Source organism: Giraffa tippelskirchi, chromosome 4, assembly GCF_054371585.1.
Source record: "Giraffa tippelskirchi isolate mGirTip1 chromosome 4, T2T-mGirTip1v1.2.pri, whole genome shotgun sequence".
NCBI classification, from domain to species: domain Eukaryota; kingdom Metazoa; phylum Chordata; class Mammalia; order Artiodactyla; family Giraffidae; genus Giraffa; species Giraffa tippelskirchi.
Genome location: NC_137278.1, coordinates 145,615,903 through 145,636,467, shown reverse-complemented (window position 1 = coordinate 145,636,467; position 20,565 = coordinate 145,615,903). Strand labels below are relative to the sequence as shown.

Here is a 20,565-nt window from a genome sequence, read left to right as displayed (position 1 = left end):
CCAAATTATTATTTAGTAGAGTTGAATGGGCTTCAGAAGAAAAACCTGCATGCACTGGGCTCTGAGCCATCTTCCAGGAGATGCTTGGTGTGATCCCACAGAAGTTGATCCTATTATTCTACACTGAGCACCTAACTTCTGTGAATTCATACAGGAAAAAACATGGAGAAAAAGACCATGTCATGAGCATAGCAGAGTTCACTTTCCCACTCCTAGTTACTCTTTTCTGTTTGTATGTGCCCCTCAGGGATCCCCCATCACATTCTCCCTTTCCTGAACTTGGGTCAGAGAGAATTCTTCCTTTTCCAGACTTGAATAACTCCCTTGCTCCAATCAGTTCAGTTCAGTCGCTCAGTCATGTCCAACCCTTTGCAACCCCAGGGATTGCATTTCACCAGGCTTCCCTGTCCATCATTTTCAGCAATATCTAAGGCTATGCTAGTTTACATACAGAGCCAATTTGTAGTGAGAGAAAGTGAAGTCGCTCAGTTGTGTCCAACTCTTTGCGAGTTCACGGACTGTAGCCCACCAGGTTCCTCTGTCTGTGGAATTTTTCAGGCAAGAATACTGGAGTGGGTTGCCATTTCCTTCTCCTGGGCCAATTTGTAGGACAGTTAAGCTTTGCTCACACCTGAAGATAGGAGGCTGGGGTGTATTGGAAGCCATCCCACCCTATAGAATCAGGTTGAGATTGAGGTCATCCCCCTCACACCTCGCAGGGCTTGAATATGCCCCACAGGTAGCAGAGACAGAAACTTCAACTATTTAGGTATATGAAGAAAATTCAGCTTCTTCATTTTCTATCACAGATCTACTCTTCCTCAGAAATATCCACATTACTCGGTACCATGGGGTGGAAAACACTTTCAAATTTGCCAGTGTTAGATATTAAAGTCACTCCTTTTTAAAATGGACTCTTCCATATGCATTTTTCCTTGGATAAATGCTTAATCTCTCCAGCTTCCTCTCTTTTCCCCTGCTCTTTCTAAAGATGGAAAGGCTGGGCAGATGTGATCACATGGCAGAAAGGGCAAGGCATACCAGAGCCCTCTGACTCCTCCGTAAGTGGTCTGGTTCCCTCCAAAAATGATGTATCACTGAGTCCACAAGGGTCTTTGGAATGCTAGACATTAGTCTAAATGTGTTAATTTTTTCTAAGTGATTCAAAACGTTTAAAACAACTTACATAAAGACAAAAACTATAAAAAGACAACACTTATTGGTTTATTCAATAAACATGTGGTGAACCTCTACTGTGTGATGTATATTATCTGGGATTTTCAGATACAGCAGAGGTGATCAAAACAGACAAGAAAACCACAACCAAACAAATGGGGCAGGAGGAAGGCTTAGGAGATGATGGATAAGTTTACGGCACTAACTGTGGGGATGGTTTCACAGGGGTATACTTATCCTAAACACATCAAGCTGCATATATTAAATATCTACAAATTCTGATTGTCAATAAAACCTCCAAAAGTGGCTAAAAATGTGGACTATGGCCCTTGCCCTCCTACTTGGCAAGGATGGAAAATGATGAGAAAAAGTGAGGTAGATAATAAGCAATATACTAAATAAATAAATAAAATATAAGTAGATAATATTGTACATTAAAAGCAGACAAGTAGAATAACAGGAAAAGTAGAACATAAGTTATTTCAATGGTTAAAGTTGTAATGGTTGTACCCTCTTTAGAATATTACAAACTATTGATTCATTTATTTGTATTTCTCTAATTAGTTAATACCTTTCCACTATTAAAGTAACGTTTAACCATCAACAACAGAAGTACTATCTCAGACCAGCTAAGTCTGAAAATTCTGGGTTACTGATCAATTAGTTCTTAGTTAGGACCTGGGATCTGACTGAAACTCCAGAGTGATTCAGGCTTAGTCCAATGATCATCCCTCTGCCATCCCTACCTCCCTTTGTCTTTTTAGAGTCACACGGCACTTGTTAAATCAGTGGGTCTTTTCAATGAGCCTACAGCTTTTACACTGTTTTTGTGACTGGCAGTCAGATAAATTTTCCTGAAATGAAACATTCTTAAAAGTTTACTTGGCCAGCAAGACATACTGCGTGTCCTTTCACTATTATAATAATTTCGGCATGATTCATTAGCATTATTAGAATCAATGATGCCTTGTTAGCTTCTCCTGATAATTGGTCCATCATTCAAGAGGTTTTGTTTCCTGGAAAATGAAAGATTGAGTTTACTCTTGAGTAATGTGGTGAATCTATCTTCTTTCAAAACATTCTTTCTACACATATATTCCTATACTACTGTCACAATCTTTCTTATTCTTGGTATAGTTCTTACTCTATCAGAACTCCTGGGATTACTCATAGCTCTCTTTATCTTGCCTACAAATAGAAGTGAATAAAAATACATATCTATGCTTTATAAAGGGTCATATGCTCAGTAGAAGAAAGAATAAACTCACATTTATCAATTCCACCATTCTCCTAAAATTAATAAAATATTAAGCATATCTACTTCCTTTTGTATTACAATGTCTTTTGTGAACTTTACCCTTTACAATTTTGAATATCATTATGAATTCATAGAATCATGAACTCAACTTGTTTATGAATAATTATTTTTTAATGCCAATGGCTCCCAGTTGGATAGTGGGAGTATCTGAAAGCTGACTGATTGTCCTGTCAGCACTACCCCCCTTTAAAGCATCCTTCCATTCAGACAAGAATGAAATCCTCACAGAGTTCGGGTTCCCTTCACAGTGGAGAATCAGAAGAGGAAGTGAAATCCCAGAAGGCAGAGTTGACATTATTTTACCGCTCAACCTCTTCAATGGTAGAACATGTTAAGAGTCCACATTTATATGTTTAGTTTAGCACAGATTTCCTAAGTCCATTTTATTTTCTTCTAAAGTATTTTTTAGAACATACTTAAATCCAGAATGAAACTGGACTCTTAGTATTCAAATCAGTATTACCCTTCATTTTTACTTTTCAGCTGGACTTAGAACTCAAGTCCTTTTTCTATAGCTTCTACTCTTATTTTTCTGCTTGGGAACTGGGGAATGTTTTACAAAAGAAGGGACATCTGAGCCAGGTCTTGAAGAAACAGAGAATTTACCGGCAGACTGGTGTGGGGATGGGAGTGAGATATAAAGGGTATTACAGGTAAAATTAAGCATGGAAATTTTAGTACAAGGGTACAGTTTACCCTTGAACAATGCAAAGGTTAGGAACACCCACCCTCAGTGCAGTTGAAAATTTGAGTATAACTTCATAGTCAGCCCTTCGTATCTGTGATTCCACATCCACAGATTTAGCCAATCCCTTTAGCTGTAGCATGTATCTACTAAAAACAAAAAAATTCACATGTAAGTGGACTTATGCAGTCCAAACCCATGTTGTTCAAGTGTCAACTGTATATAGGTACATCATGTACAGGTCCAGAAGCATAAAAGTGACTTGGAATAAAATGATGGGAGGAGAAGGCAGTGACAAGAGATAAGGATAACACGGAATGTTTGATTAGCATAGGAGGGCATCTTGGTTGGCCACACCATGGAGTTTGATTTTCACCCAGTGACTGATTTTATGACTAATTGATTAGGTGATTTTAAGAAATATCCTGGAAAACTAATCAGCTGAGTAAATTTATAATAATAATTTCAAAAGAGTAATTTATTTATACCATCAAACTTCCTTCAATGGGAAGAGTTCTACACAGAGTTAAAGAAGGAGAATTTTATGTATAAACATTTTTAAAAGAAATCCTTTATATTTTTATAAGCTGAGGTTGATGAGTCAAGCCCTATGGGAAATATCATCTCATTGGTTAAGTATGATGGTATTTACCTATCTCCTTCACCCACAGAAAAGGGGATCAGACATAGTCATTGTGCCATGTCATAGCAGAATTCTAAGATAACCCTCAAGATCTCTGCCCCCGGTGTTACAAATATGATTAGGTTACATCTTTGATTAGGTTACATTATATGGCAAGAGTGAAGGGACTTTGCAGATGTAATTAAAGTCCTAAGTTAATCGATAAATTCATCAAAAAGGAGATTATATCCAGTGACCCTGAATTAATCAGTTGGAAGCTGTTTTAAAGAGGATTTCAGACTTCACTGAGGTCAGAGAGTCTCTTATTGGCTCTGCAGAAGCTAGTTGCCATAATAAGTTCTTACAGTTACAAGGAAACAAATTCTGCCAACAATTAGATGAGCTTGGAAGAGCAATTTGAAACTCAGATGAGACTCCAGACCTGCCTGATACCTTGACTGTAGCTTTGTGACATCCTAAGCAGAGGACCCAGCTAACCTGAATCTGTACTCCTGAACCACTAAAACTGGGAGATAATAAGTATGTGTTGTTTTAAGCTCTGAAATCTGTAGTAATTTGTTATGAAGCAATAAAATTAACATCCCCATAGAGTGGTAAGGAAAATCATGAAAGTGAAAGTGTTGGTTGTTCAGTCGTGTCCAACTCTTTGTGACCCCATGGACTGCAGCCTGCCAGGCTCCTTTGTCCATGGAATTCTAAAGGCAAGAATACTGGCATGGGTAGCCTCTCCCTTCTCCAGGAGATCTTCCCAACCTAGGGATTGAACCCTGGTCTCCTGCAATGCAGGCAGATTCTTTACCATCTGAGCCACCCCAGAAGCCCCCAAGGAAAATCATATGCCTCTTAAAATAGGCAGTGTGGATAGTGGTTAAAAGCACAGAGCCTAAAACCAGCTTACATGGGTCCATATCCCAACATCACTCCCTACTTGCTATGAAACTTTCGGCATGGTCTTTCATGCTTCCATGCCTCAATGTCCTCATATGAAATGAGGATAAACACAGGACTTAGCTCGTAAGATTATTCTAGAGAATTAAAGGACCTAATTTATGTAAAGTCCCTGCTATCCTTATATGATGCTTCCCTACTAATTAGCAATGGATCTGGATATTAAAGTCTATCTTCATTTACCCTCTAAACAAATAAGGGTGTCATCCCATTATGAACATTCAAGGCATTTGATAAAAAGATCAAACTTATCACTTTGATAAGATTCCATAATCAATTTCATTCAGAAAAAAATTACATTTAAAGGGTAAAATAATATAAGAAAACAAGACCTCAATTTTAAAGTAAAAAATCTCTTAATGTTCCCTCTTCCCCTTAAGATCTAGAGATCAGTCACAGTTCCAAAGTAATCACTAAAATGCATGAACAGCTGCTTCACTCTTGTTAACTGCTGCATGTTATTTCCAAGGAATTACACAGTGCAAAAATTTTATATATATATATATATATATATATATATATATATAAAATTGAGGGAAAATACTTTGGGGTAAGTTCTGCTCTGATAGGTAGAAAGATAAATGCATATATAGATGTGTAGAAGAGACAGGAGATAGACAGATATAAAGGGTGGATGGGTGGATGGATTGGTGGTGGGAGAGAGGGAAGGAAGAGATAGGCTGGACTCCTGATCATGAGAAACACATCTTGAATTCCCTGGGTCAAATGGATTGAATTTTTAAAAATCACAACATAAATGAAACTTTTTCTGAATCACTAAACATTGTTGATTTTTAAAAATTCAGGCAAAACTGAAAATGGAAAAACCTCTCCTTAGTATACCTAACTAGAAGGATTTTGACAGGAATGTGGAATGAAGTATATTGTTGCCAAAGACCAGATATATCAGAATCACTTGGGAGAACTTAAAAAAATTGTAGATACTTAGGTTTCCTTCCAGAGAGTTTGACCAAGTCTGGAGTACAGACCAGGAAACTGTATTTTTCTCTGTGTTAATTAAGGTAAGGTAGGCTGTAGTAACCAACAGATTCCAAAATATCAGTAGATTAACACAGTAGAAATTAATTTCCTGCTCACAAAATTGCTCAGAGTGAGGCTGGTGGGGAGGCTCCCCTTTACGCAGTCACTCAGTAACCAAGACCCTTTCCATCTTATGGCTGGCTCCTCCATGCTGAATAGTTTCACTGGTATTTGATCTTCCACCAGGAGGAAGAAATAGCATGGAGGAGCTCATATGGAAAGTTCTAATGCATCTGACTAAAAGTGGCACGGATTTTCCCTTTTGCTCTTGTTCTTTTAAGCAGAACTTTGTTATATGGTCGCTCCTAACTGTAAGGAAGAGAGGAAAATACAGTATAGCTACTGGGCCAGTAAGTGGATTTCAGTGAGCAAGAATCAGTCTCTGCTGTGAGCACCTCATGTGATTTTGATGTACAACTAGTACAAGGTTGAAAATTCACAGGTGAACTATAAATTTGAATCAAAATAATCTAGGTTCCAAACACTTATCTGATTCTTGGCAAAATATTTCCCCTCTCTATCCCATAATCTTTTTGATACCTCATCTTTTAAGTGAGGATTTTAAAATCCTACATCTTAAGATTCTTGTGAGAGCAGCATGAGGTAATACATTTAAAACTATTAGAATAATAACTGACATTTTAGTCAATACTCATAAATAGTCAAGATAATAGTCAACATAACTACATTGTTGCTTTGGATAAAAAAGAAAGCATGATTTTGATAAAAGAAAGCATGATTTTCTGTTATCTGAGCTAAGACATCAGATGTAGCAGTATAAGAATAGATATATTATTCCAACTAAATTGTTGGATTGAGAAAGTTTGAGAAAGTAGAATCTTAACACAGCAGAAGTTGACTTCTTGCTCTCCTAAGCAAGTGTCAAGCACTTGGGCAGCTTCCCTCCAGGTGGTCATCCCAAGATCCAGTCTTTTTCTGTCTGGTGGCTCCACCTGGGGCTTCATCATCATCTTAACCAGTGTATAGAGACACCCTGGTGACACACTATGTGATGTGATCTGAGCTAAGAATTAGGTATCTCAGTATCAGAATATCTGACGTTCACAGAGAGAAAAATTACTCTAAGAATTAAAGTGAAAGAAATCTTAAAATATTGAAGGATTGAAAATGTTGGTAGGCTAGCTCTCAAATTGAGCTTTATAACAATCTGATTAACACATATTGCAATTCAGGGAGTTTGAGGTATTTTTAGATTAAACTTTTGCCACATACAAATTTGTACCACTACACCTAAGGAACCCTGTGAGCACTCAGGTCCAGAATTGGAGCTGAGCTGTGCAGTACTTATCATCTGAATCAACTGATACCATCATGGATGAGTTAAATTCTATATAATTTAAAGGATTAATTTACAGAGTAGTTCTGAAGTTTGGATTAGTGTGAGGATACTAATCAACGCAATTATATATCAGAAGCAGAGAATGATCTCTCTCTAGGATTTTTTGAACTCAAGCACAGACTTCTTTTACAATAATATCCACCTGCATTTGCAGATTTTTGGGGAGAAGTTACAGTATGTATATGACAGTGAGAAATAGCAATGCTAGTTTCTGAGAGAGACCACAAGAGAAAAATTGCATTTACAGTGGTTGTTAAAAACTGTTAACATTTTTAGTAATCAACTGCTGAATAACTGAAACACAACCCCTAAGCCACAAGAGAACATCCATGCTCTTCTGGTCTTCAGATTCCAATTTGAGGAATGCACCCTTAATTAAAATAACTACGAGGAAAATAAGTCCCTGTGTGCCTCATCTTCTTGGTTTCTCCATCATTTTCCAACTTTCCTGATTTCAAACCCCATTTCCCCTAACACCTTGGCATATCCTCACACTTTAGATGCTGTCATCCCAAATAAGCATCTCAAAACACAACTCCACTGACTTCCCTGATTCCACCCACTCACCCCTTAGAACTTGCTCTAGTTATGAACTCTTGCTGACCGGATAAACCTATGAGGATCTGTCTCCTCCCACCCTGGGCATCATTCACAATGTGGCAGTGTTCTCAACCCAGTAAGTCCTCTGCTTTTGAACTCTTGCCTTACCTAGATCACATATCAGGGCAGTGGGAGGGAGAGGACACCTGGGGTACCTTCTATGTGCCAGTCCTTATAACATCATTTCATTACCCTGGTGATCTTGGGAAATTACTTGAGCAATACAGCTTCCTCTCCTACCTCTGCAAAATGAATATGGTTACAATTTCCTAGGCTCAAATAATAGCCACTGTTTATCTAGGTCCTCACTATGCACCTGGTTCTCTGTTACATGTTTGATGTATTATCTAATTTAATTCTTAAAACATCCCCAGGGAGTAAGTCTTAGTATCATGCCCACATTTTTAGATGAGGAAACTAAGGCAAAGGAAGGTTAAGTGACTCAGTCAATCTGGGTACAGTGCTTGGAACATCAGAGTTTCCAGGTGATATTGACTCAGCTGATTTATTTACTTCCAATAACATACAATAGAAAACTGTCATGACTAGAGGCACATTTAGCATAAATGCCAGAGTCCCATTGTGTCCTTTGTTAAACAGTACTTCTGTGTTGGTTCTTTACCACAAAAGCCCACTTTACCAAAAACCAAGTAACACAAACTTAAATTTGACCTAGTTTAATAGAAATGTGGGTTGTGGTTCAATTATTCAGCAATCGCTTACTAAGAATTTAAACAGCTTTTAACAACCAGTATAAATGCAATCCTTCTCTTGTGGTCTCCCTCAGAAACTAACAGTGCTATTTGTCACTGTCATGTACATACTGTAAATCCTCCCAAATAACCTGCATATGCAGAGAGAGCTACATTCCTACAGACACAATATTTCAAATGGTGTGGATTTAAAGATATGTCATAAAATGGGTCTCGAGATGACGTTCCAGCTAATTCAAGCACCGTTAACTTTTACATTTACTGTCCAATTTACTGGCAGTGGCAATGAAACCTTGATTTTGCTCCATAATAGTCTATATTACTTTCTTCCTGTTTAATGATTAGACAAGCTCAAGGGGAGAGAATCCAGGAGTGCTGGTGTCAAGAGAATGGTCAGATCAGTCAACTAGCTGTGGTTCCTTCCACCATTTGGTACTATGTAGCTGAAATGAGAAGGGAAACAGGTGGTACAATCTTACAGCAGCCAATAGTCACCCCTGCCCTGCTGGCCACACTCTGCTCAGTCTGCCAGGCAGGAAGCGTTTCTAATAAAGAGAGAAACAAGGGTTATACACAGATTCCAATGTAAGAGCAAGCTGTTGCCTTCTTGTTTCCTACTGGGTTTTGCAGGCCTCCTTCAGCTACTCTGGGATGTTAGAATAAGCAATCTGTTTTGAGTTTGAAAAGGTTTGATGTTCCTTTCTGTGGGGGTGTTCAGTTCATCAGAAGAAAAAAGTGCCAGCCTCCTGCTCTCAGTAGTGTAGTATGGAAATGTAGCACATCCTACTCTGACATTTCTCTTCTGCCTCCTTAGCCCCCGTTGCAAGATTGTGGTTTCCAGATTGTTTTGCTTTTTTCTTTCTCTAAATTAGTTTTACTTTTCATGCCAACAGTCTTCAGTTCAGTTCAGTTCAGTCACTCAGTCGTGTCTGACCCTTTGTGACCCCATGAATCACAGCATGCCAGGCCTCCCTGTCCATCACCAACTCCTGGAGTTTACCCAAACTCATGTCCATTGAGTTGGTGATGCCATCTAACTATCTCATCCTCTGTTGTCCCCTTCTCCTCCTGCCTTCAATCTTTCCCAGCATCAGGGTCTTTTCAAATGAATTCGTTCTTTGCATCAGGTGGCCAAAGTATTAGAGTTTCAGCTTCAACATCAGTCCTTCCAATGAACACCCAGGACTGATCTCCTTTAGGATGGACTGGTTGGATCTCCTTGCAGTCCAAGGAACTCTCAAGAGTCTTCTCCAACACCACAGTTCAAAAGCATCAATTCTTTGGTGCTCAGCTTTCTTTATAGTCCAACTCTCACATCCATACATGACTACTGGAAAAACCATATAGTCTTAGGTCCCATTAACTAAAGTTCTAATACTTTTGAAGCAATAGGGAAAGCTGGTATTAGCCACCAGCCAGGGCTGGACAAATGGGTTTGCAAACGCTCCACTTTCATGCTTTGTGCCATGTGACACCCCGTTTCTGAGGCTCCTGGAGCAATGGATTTCAGTAGAGTTTTCCTCCCACCCCCATGGCTCTAGTTCCCAAATCTCAGAGGATTAAATCCACTGCCTCCTACTTACCTCTTAGAGAAAGTCTGTCAGGCCCTTGTAGCAATGACCCTGAGGCATCTCAGGAGTGCCTGACAGGTGAGGTTCTGGACTCTGGCCATGTCCCCCTGGCGATTAACTCTACCTGGGGCCCTAAGCCATTTGTTGTTGTTGTTCAGTTGCTCAGTCTTGTCCGACTCTTTGACACCCCGTGGACTGCAGCACACCAGGCTTCCCTGTCCTTCACTATCTCCTGGAGTTTGCTCAAACTCACATCCATTGAGTCAGTGATGCCATCCAACAATTTCATTCTCTGTCGCCCCCTTCTCTTACCCTCAATCTTTTCCCAGCATCAGGGTCTTTTCCAATGAGTCAGTTCTGCATCAGGCAGCCAAAGTATTGGAGTTTCAGCTTCAGCATCAGTCCTTCCAATGAATATTCAGGACTGATTTTCTTTAGGATTGACTAGTTTGATTTTCTTGCTGTCCAAGGAACTCTCAAGAGTCTTTCCCAGACCACAGTTTGAAACCATCAGTTCTTCGGTGTTCAGCCTTCTTTATGGTCCAGCTCTCACATCCATACATGATTACTGGGAAAACCATAGCTTTAAGTGCTGTATTCCCAGCCTTTAGGGGCAGGGTTTCCTGCTCTACCTTGGCCCAGGCATCAACCTACACCAGCTCTAGATCTAGCCCAAACCAACTCCCCAAAGGATCTCTTCTCTACCTTCAAAGTCTATGGAGATTTTACCCACTTCTGGTTTTTATAACCGTTCATCTTATAAACTGCATCCACCTCTACCGCTCCCTTCCCAGTCAGGGGAGGGAAAGAGGGCAGAGGTTCTGATGTCTCCATTGCAAGTCTCTGATGATTATCTCTTCATCTATCCTAGTAGACTATAGACTATAGAATTAGGGAGAATAAAAGATTAGTTATCCTCTGAGAACAGCTTTAAGTGTTAAACTACTTGGGAGTATCTAAATCTTTAAAGGGAAAATAAGTGCAAGAAAAACAACCCACAATGAGTGAGGGTGGATTTTTAAGTTCTTAGTTAGAAGAGTTCTAGCTGGTTTTCAGATACAGGGTCTGATCATTCGAGTGGTTGCTGCAGTGTAGAAATGGGAGCCACCAGGAACCAGGGCCAGATGACTTATTTTTAGTATTTAGACAAACATCCCTGTACAATTTAGATCTGAGAATCAGGGTTCAGGATTTGGGATTTCTAGGGAAACAAGCCCAGCCCCACTTTCCTCCCAATGTGGTGGTGAAGGAGGGTGCTGCAAGTGAAACACCACATAGTTATGGAAGCCTTAACTTCCTGGTGTAGCAGTTACACAGAGCAGTTTTCTTGACCTCAGGAATTTCCAGTCTTTAACAGATGAATGTGTAACATACAGACATACATCTATATACACACATACAATATATATACATATATATATGTGTGTGTGTGACAAATATGTTTAATCAGTGAACTACTGAACTCCTTTGCTTCCTTTTTCCTGCTAACCTGTTAACAACTAGAATACGGTTCTGCAGAATCCAACTTGAAAAAATGCCAAGTGTGATGGTTAATTTTATGTGTCAACTTGGCTGAGCCACAGTTCCCAAATATTTGGTCAAACATCATTCTTAAAGTTCCTGTGAGGGTGTTTTTTGTATGAGATATACATTTAAATCAGTGGACTTTGAATAAAGCAGATTGCCCTCCTTAAGATATGTGGGCCTCTTCCGGTCAGCTGAAAACCTGACTAGAACAAAAGACTTAACTTCCCCTGAGCAAGAAGGAATTCTGCTAGCAAACTGCCTTTGAACTTGAACTGTAACTGTTTACTGATTCTTCAGCCTGCTGATCTTCCCCATCAGATTTTGGATACCCCAAGCCTGCATAATTGCAGAAACCAATTTCTTAAAATAAATTTCTTTATATATGTGTGTGCATATATACTGGTTCTGTTTCTCTGGAGAACCTTGACTAACACATTAAATTAATGTGAATTTGGAAAACAAAATGGAATCTATTTCCAGATAGACTGTTATTCATTGTAAAAAGAGCAATAAGAACACACACATTTCTAATACTCTATACAAATAGGTTTTGAGATAAAGGGCAGTTAAAAACCAGGCACTGTGATCAACTGTGAAACATGTCAAAACAAAGCAAATCTTAAAGGAAAAAGCACCACCATAAAAAGTAAGGAATTAAGACATCAAATAAAAAAAAAATCCTAGATTCTTACTGAGGAACTATCTAAGGCCAGCCAGACAGACATGAAGCTTTAAGCTGACATGCGGGCAGCAGCTTCAACTCAGGGCGGGCTGATGTGTTCATGCTCTCAAAATAGAGCCACAGAAAGAGGGATGTGGAGTCATGTGCTCTGCATGATAAAAGCACAACCATAGAAAAACTGGAGAAACCAACACCCCGAAAACATAGAGTCAGTGTAAGGATTGGAAGGGAAAGGCCTGAGACAATTCCCAGGACCCTTGCTGATCTTTTCACTGAGCACAAGACAAGATACCAGAAAGAAGCAAGTCATCCCACCCTGTACCCCGAGATGGGATGACTTCACTTTCCCTTTATCCATGCTACTTTGACACCTCTACATTTCTTAAAGCTTCTGTTAGCAATTTTTTTTTTTTTTAGCAATTTTTCAGATACTTTTTCTAAGTATCCGAACACCACAACTTTGCTTAACTAGACTTACAGTCCACTCATTACCCGGCACATTAATTATATTAATTTGATTTCAATACTATGTGGTCTCCTAAAAAAATGTGATGTTTACAATAAAAACACAAGGGCATATATTCTTAAAAAGTCAAAGGAAAAATGTCAACAAATAAAGTACAAAGCGAGATTATATTCTATTTTAAGAAAAAAGCAATAGAAAAACAGCTAAGTTTCAAATCCAATTCAACAAGCATTAACTACAGACTTCTTTACAAATCTGCTTCATCAGCATAGCATGGATGTTAAGAGGGGTGCCACTTCTAGTTGTGGCCTAAGACCCAGTTACTTAACTGCTCTGTGTCTCTTTTCCTCTATTTTCAGAATGGAGATAATAGGGGAAAAAAATTAAACTTTCCCTCCAACTTACCACAACTTCAAATTATTAGTTTTTTCTCCATTCCTAACCCAGTGAAAAATCCTGAAAGAAAAGTTTAGGAGAGAAAGGAGAAGCAACATTTATTGTGTACCGACTATTAATTGGCACACTATAAATGATCTCATTTAATCACCATAAACCTGTGAGAAAACATTTTTATCAATATACACATGAAATAGAGTCTTAGAGGCTCCAAGGCTTAGATCAGAAGCTGCAAATACCTAAAATCTATTCTCTTGTGAAGCATAGCATGGAGTAATGCTCCACAGAGCGGGGTACCCAGGTCAACGAGCCTTAGAATCACTCAAAATGCCTGTGAAAACTGAAGATTTCTATTTAATTTCACACAGACCTGTTTTTAATTTCAATCTTTGGATGGTAGCAGAATCTCAATCTCTTGACAGTAGTGGTTTCCAATAAACTACTCACTGTCATGACTCATCTGCACACTCAAGAGCCATTGGCTCACTGGTTAGGAGAATGAACTCTGACGTTTTGCTATATTCTAATATGTGACCCAGGTCATATTACTTAATCTCTCTGAGATTCTCTACCTTATCCAAAGCATGAAGATAACAGAACCCTATAAGGTTACTATAATGATTAAATGATGGATGCACAGTGCCAAGTTCATAGTCTGGTCTGGAACACAGTAATTATTATTACCTCCACATGACATTAATTTTATTTCCTCTTTGCTTTCTCATTCAATTTCAGGATTTATTAGGTTTGGTTTCCTCCCCATCATTCAACTGAAAGCAGGCAAGTGCATATTCTAAGCAGCCTCCTTGCCAAATCCAATGACCTTTTTTTTTAAATCTCTTTCATCTCTGTATCCAGTTTGCCTATCAGTTAGTCATTAAAACTGTATTGCACAACTGCTCTGGACCATACAGTGGGCCACATGTAAGGTACACAAAGGTGAATATGTCAGGTGCAACCCCTACCCTCATAGAGCATTCAGGCTTGTGCTGGGACTTTGACTTCAACAAGTAACTGCATATAACCATATTAAGAAATAATACAATCAAAGACAAGAACAGTGTGCCCTAAAAGAGAGTGACAGAAGGGATATTTCATCAAGGGGTGTCAGGGAATGTCTGGGACCAGAGAAGGAATGTTCCTTCCCACAGAAAGAATAGCAGCAAGTGGGAAGACTGTAAGGTAGAAAAGAGCTTCTCACAGTGAAGGAAATAAAACAGCATCCATGTAGTTGGACAAGAGGAAGGGTGGTGTGAAATGAACCAGGAGAATAGGCATGGGCTTAGTGATACAGGGCCTTGTAAATCATGCTGAAGGTTTAGACTGAATTCCAAGGGCAACTTGGGGCCACTGGAGGACTCCGAGCCAGAGATGATACAATCACTGTGGCTGTGATCTGGAGAATGGATTAGAAGTAGTCTGGGAGAGACTGAGAGATCAGTTGGTTAGGGGGTTTTGGTTATGGATGCGGAAAATGGAAGTAGACACACAAGTAGAAGAATCTGAGATAAGTTTCTGGTGGAAAATTGAAAGAATCTGGAGATGAACTGGATGTGGAAAATAAAGAAGAGAGAAAGAAAGTGTAGTCGCTCAGACGTGTCCAACTCTTTGCGACCCCATGGACTGTAGCCCATCAGGCTCCTCTGTCCATGGGGATTCTCTGGGCAAGAATACTGGAGTGGGTTGCCATTTCCTTCTCCAAGGGATCTTCCTGACCCAGGGATTGAACCTGGGTCTCCCTCATTGCAGGCAGATTCTTTATCATAACTCCCAAGCTCAACTTTGAGCATCAGGCTAACTAGTTGAGCCATTTACCAAGGCGAAACACAAAATCACTGTCTGGGGAAAGGACCAGGATCTGTATATTTCTAGAAATCTCCCAGATGATTCCAATGGCTAGTCCCAGTTGAGAAATATCAAACAAGAGGGGTGGTATAGAGGATAGTAGTTAAGTTTAATGACTAATCATTGTATCTTTCTTTGGAGGTAGCTTGCCTTATTCAAAATTTGTCACTGGGGAAATTGGCTTCTTCATTTGTAAAAAGGAAACAACAACAGAACATATGTTATGGAGCTGTTGTAAACCATTAATTTTATAAAATATTTGGAACGTTTTCAAGCTACCCTTCTTATAGCAGTCAATTGAATCAGCCAGGTGTTTTCACATCTCCAAGCTCTTGCTTCTCCTTTTGCTTCTTTCATGTTGTGATATCTTATATTCTCTTCAGAGAGAGTCTTCCTTGACTACTCCCCCTACTACCACCATCCCAAGCCAATCATCAGGGCCATTTCTCCTGGTGCATGATCATGGAATTTAACACATTCCGTTCCATTCATTTGCTCAGTCATGTCTGACTCTTTGTGACCCCATGGACTGCAGCACACCAGGCCTCCCTGTCCATCACCAACTCCCGGAGTTTATCCAAACTCATCTCCATTGAGTTGGTGATGCCCTCCAACCATCTCATCCTCTGTCATCCCCTTCTCCTCCTGCCTTCAATCTTTCCCAGCATCAGGGTCTTTATAACTATTTCTTATTTGTTTGTTCCCTGAACAAGACTTTAAACTTCTGGAAGTAACTGGCCTTATCTTACACAAACATATGTCCACAGAACTTACTCTGATGTCATAGACTGAAATCCAGAATGAATTTGTTGGATTTAATTGAATTTAGCTAAGTTAAAAAATATGCTACCCTCAGGGAACAGATCTTATAAACTCTGGTTTGATTATGTTGTCATATGAATGCAAACACAGCAAGTTAACACTCAAGGGATATAAAAAAATCACCCTAAATGGCTATTTAGGCACAAACTTAAGCCTAAACCAGTCATGCCAAACTTAACACCTTTCTTATCTGCCTCTCACTTCTGCTTTGTTCTTCCTGGGCAATGTGGGGCCCATGCCTTTCTGAGGAACAGAAGAAGGGGGAAGGCAGTTGGGGAGGAAGAGACATACTCCTACAACTTTACAAAACCTTCCTTCACTCCTTAATGGGGGAAGGAAGATAGAGAGAGCTGCTGCATGTGCTAGAAGAACATGTCAGATTGGTTTGAGTCCTCTGTACCCCTGTGGCTTGGTACAGTCAGTCCAAACACCAGTAGGCAAATACCAGTGACATTACAGGCAGAGCAAACTGGCCCAGAACAATTTCTGTAAGAGACCCATGGTTTTCATCATGACCTTGTATGGAAGCAAAACTTGATGTCCTTCATGCTAAAGCTTCCAGAGCCTTCAACCTCCAAAAAGCACGCATGATGGACTGGTTGTACACTTTAAACCAAAGTAACTTCAGAATCTGACCCCATTCATGTTAATGATTTTGGAGACCTCAATCTCCAGAAAGTATGCAGGAAATAGCGGTCAGGCATCTGAGACTGAAATAACCTGATAAAAGGTTTGGATCCCTGAGAGAAAAGATGAAAAGAATTTTTCATTCTATTCTTTAATCTCAAGGCAAATGGGCATATCAGGAGGCGGTTTGAAATGTATAAACTGACAGTTTTTGGAGCCAAAAAATTCTGTGTCCAGTCCTGACTCATTCACTTTTTAGTTTCTATGCTCATTAAAGTTAATACTAAATAATAATGATAATAACAACAGCTAACACCAACCAGTCCATCCTAAAGGAGATCAGTCCTGGGTATTCATTGGAAGGACTGATGTTGAAGGTGAAACTCCAGTACTTTGGCCACCTGATGTGAAGAGCTGATTCATTTGAAAAGACCATGATGCTGGGAAAGATTGAGGGTAGGAGGAGAAGGGGACGACAGAGGATGAGATGGTTGGACTCACCGACCATCACCGACTCAATGGACATGAATTTGGGTAGGCTCCGGGAGTTGGTGATGGACAGGGAGGCCTGGTATGTTGCAGTTCATAGGGCAGCATGAGAGTCGGACATGACTGAGCGGCTGAACTGAACTGAACTGAACACTTACATATGTTTATTACATGCCAGACTGTTCTAAGTGCCTTACATATGTTAACTCATCTTAGTCCTGAGAAAAATAAAATCCACCAAGGAAGACACTTCTATCATATTTTATAGTGAAAGAAACAGTCCTTCACTGTTAGAATGATTGAGTAAATGGTACATGCTAGTAAACGGCAGAGCCAGGCAAACCTAGGCAGTGTAGGTTCTGAACCCATGTAATCTGGCTTACATCCCCTGCATTTCCTTGCCTCCACGTGCCTCAGTACATCATCTGACTTTGAGAATCTATGTTTCATTGTCAAGTGGGTATAATTCAAGTGGGTATAATGAGGCCAACCTTAGTGACGTGTTGAAGGATATGGTGTAGGGAGAACCTTGGATACCAAAGGAGCACCAAGACTAGGTCAAGTGCCTTTAATTTTCAATCTTTATGCTCATAATGTATTATGTGAATTCTAGGAAAATGCTAATACAAGCCAGTTATCTAGAGTATCCAAGAACATCAAATGTATGGGTGGGTGGGTTGGAAAAATTGGATGTTCCAGAATGTACTTTTCTGAAATTTTAATTGATCCAAAAGGCAGTTTTAGTCTATGAAGTCAATTATCTCAATACTTCCAAATAAACAATGGATTTTGCTGTCAACAGAAGCCCACCAAAGAGCAACAAACAGCTGGAGGTATGAGTCAAAAGGTGGGAGAGCCTGAGGGAAAGCAATTATTTAGATCTGGAGCAGCCAGTTCCAGAAAAGTTCCTGATGCATGATCAGAACATTTCCAGAAGAGGAGAGGGAAGGCCAGTGTAATGAGAGGAACCTGCATAATCAAAGGCACTGAGGTGTGAATGAGAACTCCCTTTTCTCAGGGTTAGAGCAGAGTGAACAGTGAACAGCAGCGAGGATGACGGAGGCCTGGGAAGCTGGACAGGGTGATGGACGTCACACAGTGGAGTGTGGATTTCATTCTATGTGTGACAGGGAGCCACCAAGAGTTTTGGAAAGGACATCAGACTTGTGCTTTAGCAAGACAATTTGTGCAGTGTTGTGTGTGGATTAAAGTGGAAAGTATAGCCATCAGGAAGACCAATTTTGAGGTAGAAAGTACAAGGGAATTTTTTTTCACACCAATATATTAAAATATACACCAAAATACACCACAGTATTAAAATCTTGAGAAGGACCAAAATTATTTGCACTAAGAGTGAAAAATAAATCATTACTGCCTCTAATGAGATTAAATTAAAAAACTGTAGTTCTTAGCAAAACTGCCATGTAAAATTTTAGACACACAAAGAAAATAATTGCAGAAATATGCACATATTTCCACCAGAGAATGGAATCTGGACGAAGTGGGCGAAGTAAGCAAAGAAGTAAACAGCGTTCAGAGCTTAAGAAATGCCTTGCTTTTCACCAAGAAGGGCCAACATTGTTTTCTTTGAATTAGCTCTTATATTTCCTTGAAAAGAAATTGATAGTGTTGTGGAAAATTCAACTATTGAAATAACAACGAAAACTGCAACCCAATATGAGGAAACTGGTATTATGTCAAAACGACAAGTCACTGAACTTTTGACCCGCACACCCAAAAAAGTGGAGAGAATCTTTCAAAAGAATCAAGTCTGAAAAATAGAAAACAGCACACCACTTCCCCTCATCCACATCTGACCTTGGGGGGACAGACAGGAACTTGGCTAACTTAGGTCATCCACACTGGTCATTAATTCTCCACAGAATCCAAAGCCAAAATACTGTTTCTTCAAGTTCCCCCCAAGACCTTCTTTCTAAGTGACATGTCCCCTCACTGAATATCCTTCCCCATACTGATCATTCTCACTACTTGTATGGGTAATTAGTCTAAATATTTGTTCCTCTCAAACAGGGCCTTTTAACTATTCTTTAAATATTTTATGTATACGTAGTTTGTTTCTCCAATTTAACAGTAAGCATTTAAAATGGGAACATTTGGGTATATTTTTATAATACTTTCATTGAGGCATACAAAAAGAAAAAGCAATAAAGCAATAGTGACCATAACAGCTAAGCCAGTTTGAATGCTAGCCATGTTTTCAGCATTGTTTCAAAAGCTATACGTATATTAATCACTACAACAACTGCATGAGGTTGATGCCATTACTGCCCTCAGTTTACACTTGAGGAAACTGAAGTATAGGAGAAGTAATCATTTTCACCACAGTTACACAGCCTATACACATATGATCTCAGGAAGTCTGATACCAGAATTGTGCTCCAAATTACCATCTAATATATTATTTTCTTTGAATTCGAATTCAAAAAGATATTTGAAAATCAGAGGTGCTAGGTAGGAACTGGAGACATGATCTGGGATCAAGCAAGGTTTGGATTTTTAAGAATTTGAGAAACAATTTTTTCGTAGCCTCCAGAAGATTTTGTGGGCCATCATACACAGGGTCATCTTTAACTTGGACACCAAGGGAAACATGCTGTCTTGGACCTCTGCCTCCACTGTGTTGCCTCTATTTTAGTCTGCTGTCACTTACTGTGATCTGAAAATAATGTGAATAAAGCAAATACAGTGGTAGTAAGTAAAAGAAGCATACCAAACAGAAAACATATTCACTCCTCACTGAAACAATAAACTCTTCTCTCACTTTCTATTTAGTTAATGGCTGTGACTGGCATGTGAGAAGAGTGAGGAGAAATGACTTCAGTGGCCCCACAGGAGTTCGGAGCAGAGAACAGGGCATCATCAGGTCTGGCACTGTTCTTGGGCACCAAGTTCCTCATCTACCACCACAGTAAGTACCTGTATTCCTTTAAACCAGAATAGCCCACCCCACTGGAAAGCAGGGCTGAGCTGTGAAAGCTACAGGTACTATCTCCAAGCTGTCCTGGTCTTTGAGACTTTGTGTTCTTGAGTGGTCTACTCATTGTGTTTCAATTTCAATTTTTCTAGTGTACAGCTTGGCCTTAACTTTTCTCTCTAACTCTCAGGTTTCAGGATACTCTCTTCTCTAGTTCTATCCATATGCTCACTTGAGTGCCTGGCCAGCTCGCCATATTCTCATGAAGGGAGAGTTTGACCATTGGTAATATCTTATCAGAGTATAGACTCTGGACCGACCTGCACCTTAACTCACTCCTACCCTTATCATACCCTTCATGTATCATGCACAAGGCCTATTCTGGGCATAACTGGCAGCAGGGAGATTGTAATAAGACACCTGAGGCCCTACTAGGTAAGCCTCTGGTAATGACATGACAAGTGAGCCATCAAACCACTGTGCTGCCCTGAGACCACCATATAAGAGAGCCTGGCCAGCCTCCGTGAGGAGAGAGACCACTGCAGTCAACACACAGAACCAACGTCGAGAAATGTGAGTGAGCTCCTCTTGTCTCTGCTGTGCTGACAGATGACTGCAGCTGTATCAGGAGTGACCCCAGACAGGGCAACAAAAGAATCATCCAGCTGAGCCCTGGCTCCTCAGATCTCAGACCTTCCCTGCCCAAACTGCTAAGATGTAG

General features: G+C 39.8%; 2 long non-coding RNA genes across 2 annotated transcripts in view; one reads left to right on the top strand and one right to left on the bottom strand.

Annotated features, from left to right (window-relative positions):
- The window catches only part of LOC145545406 (uncharacterized), a 199,004-nt gene that overhangs the window by 60,104 nt on the left and 118,335 nt on the right, over positions 1-20,565 (bottom strand). The gene's annotated exons all lie outside the window — the stretch shown is intronic.
- LOC145545407 (uncharacterized) overlaps positions 1-20,565 on the top strand; it is a 140,246-nt gene that overhangs the window by 15,519 nt on the left and 104,162 nt on the right. Inside the window, exon 2 of the long non-coding RNA XR_014082054.1 lies at positions 19,703-19,838. This is a non-coding gene — a long non-coding RNA (uncharacterized LOC145545407). The remainder of the gene's footprint in view (positions 1-19,702; positions 19,839-20,565) is intronic.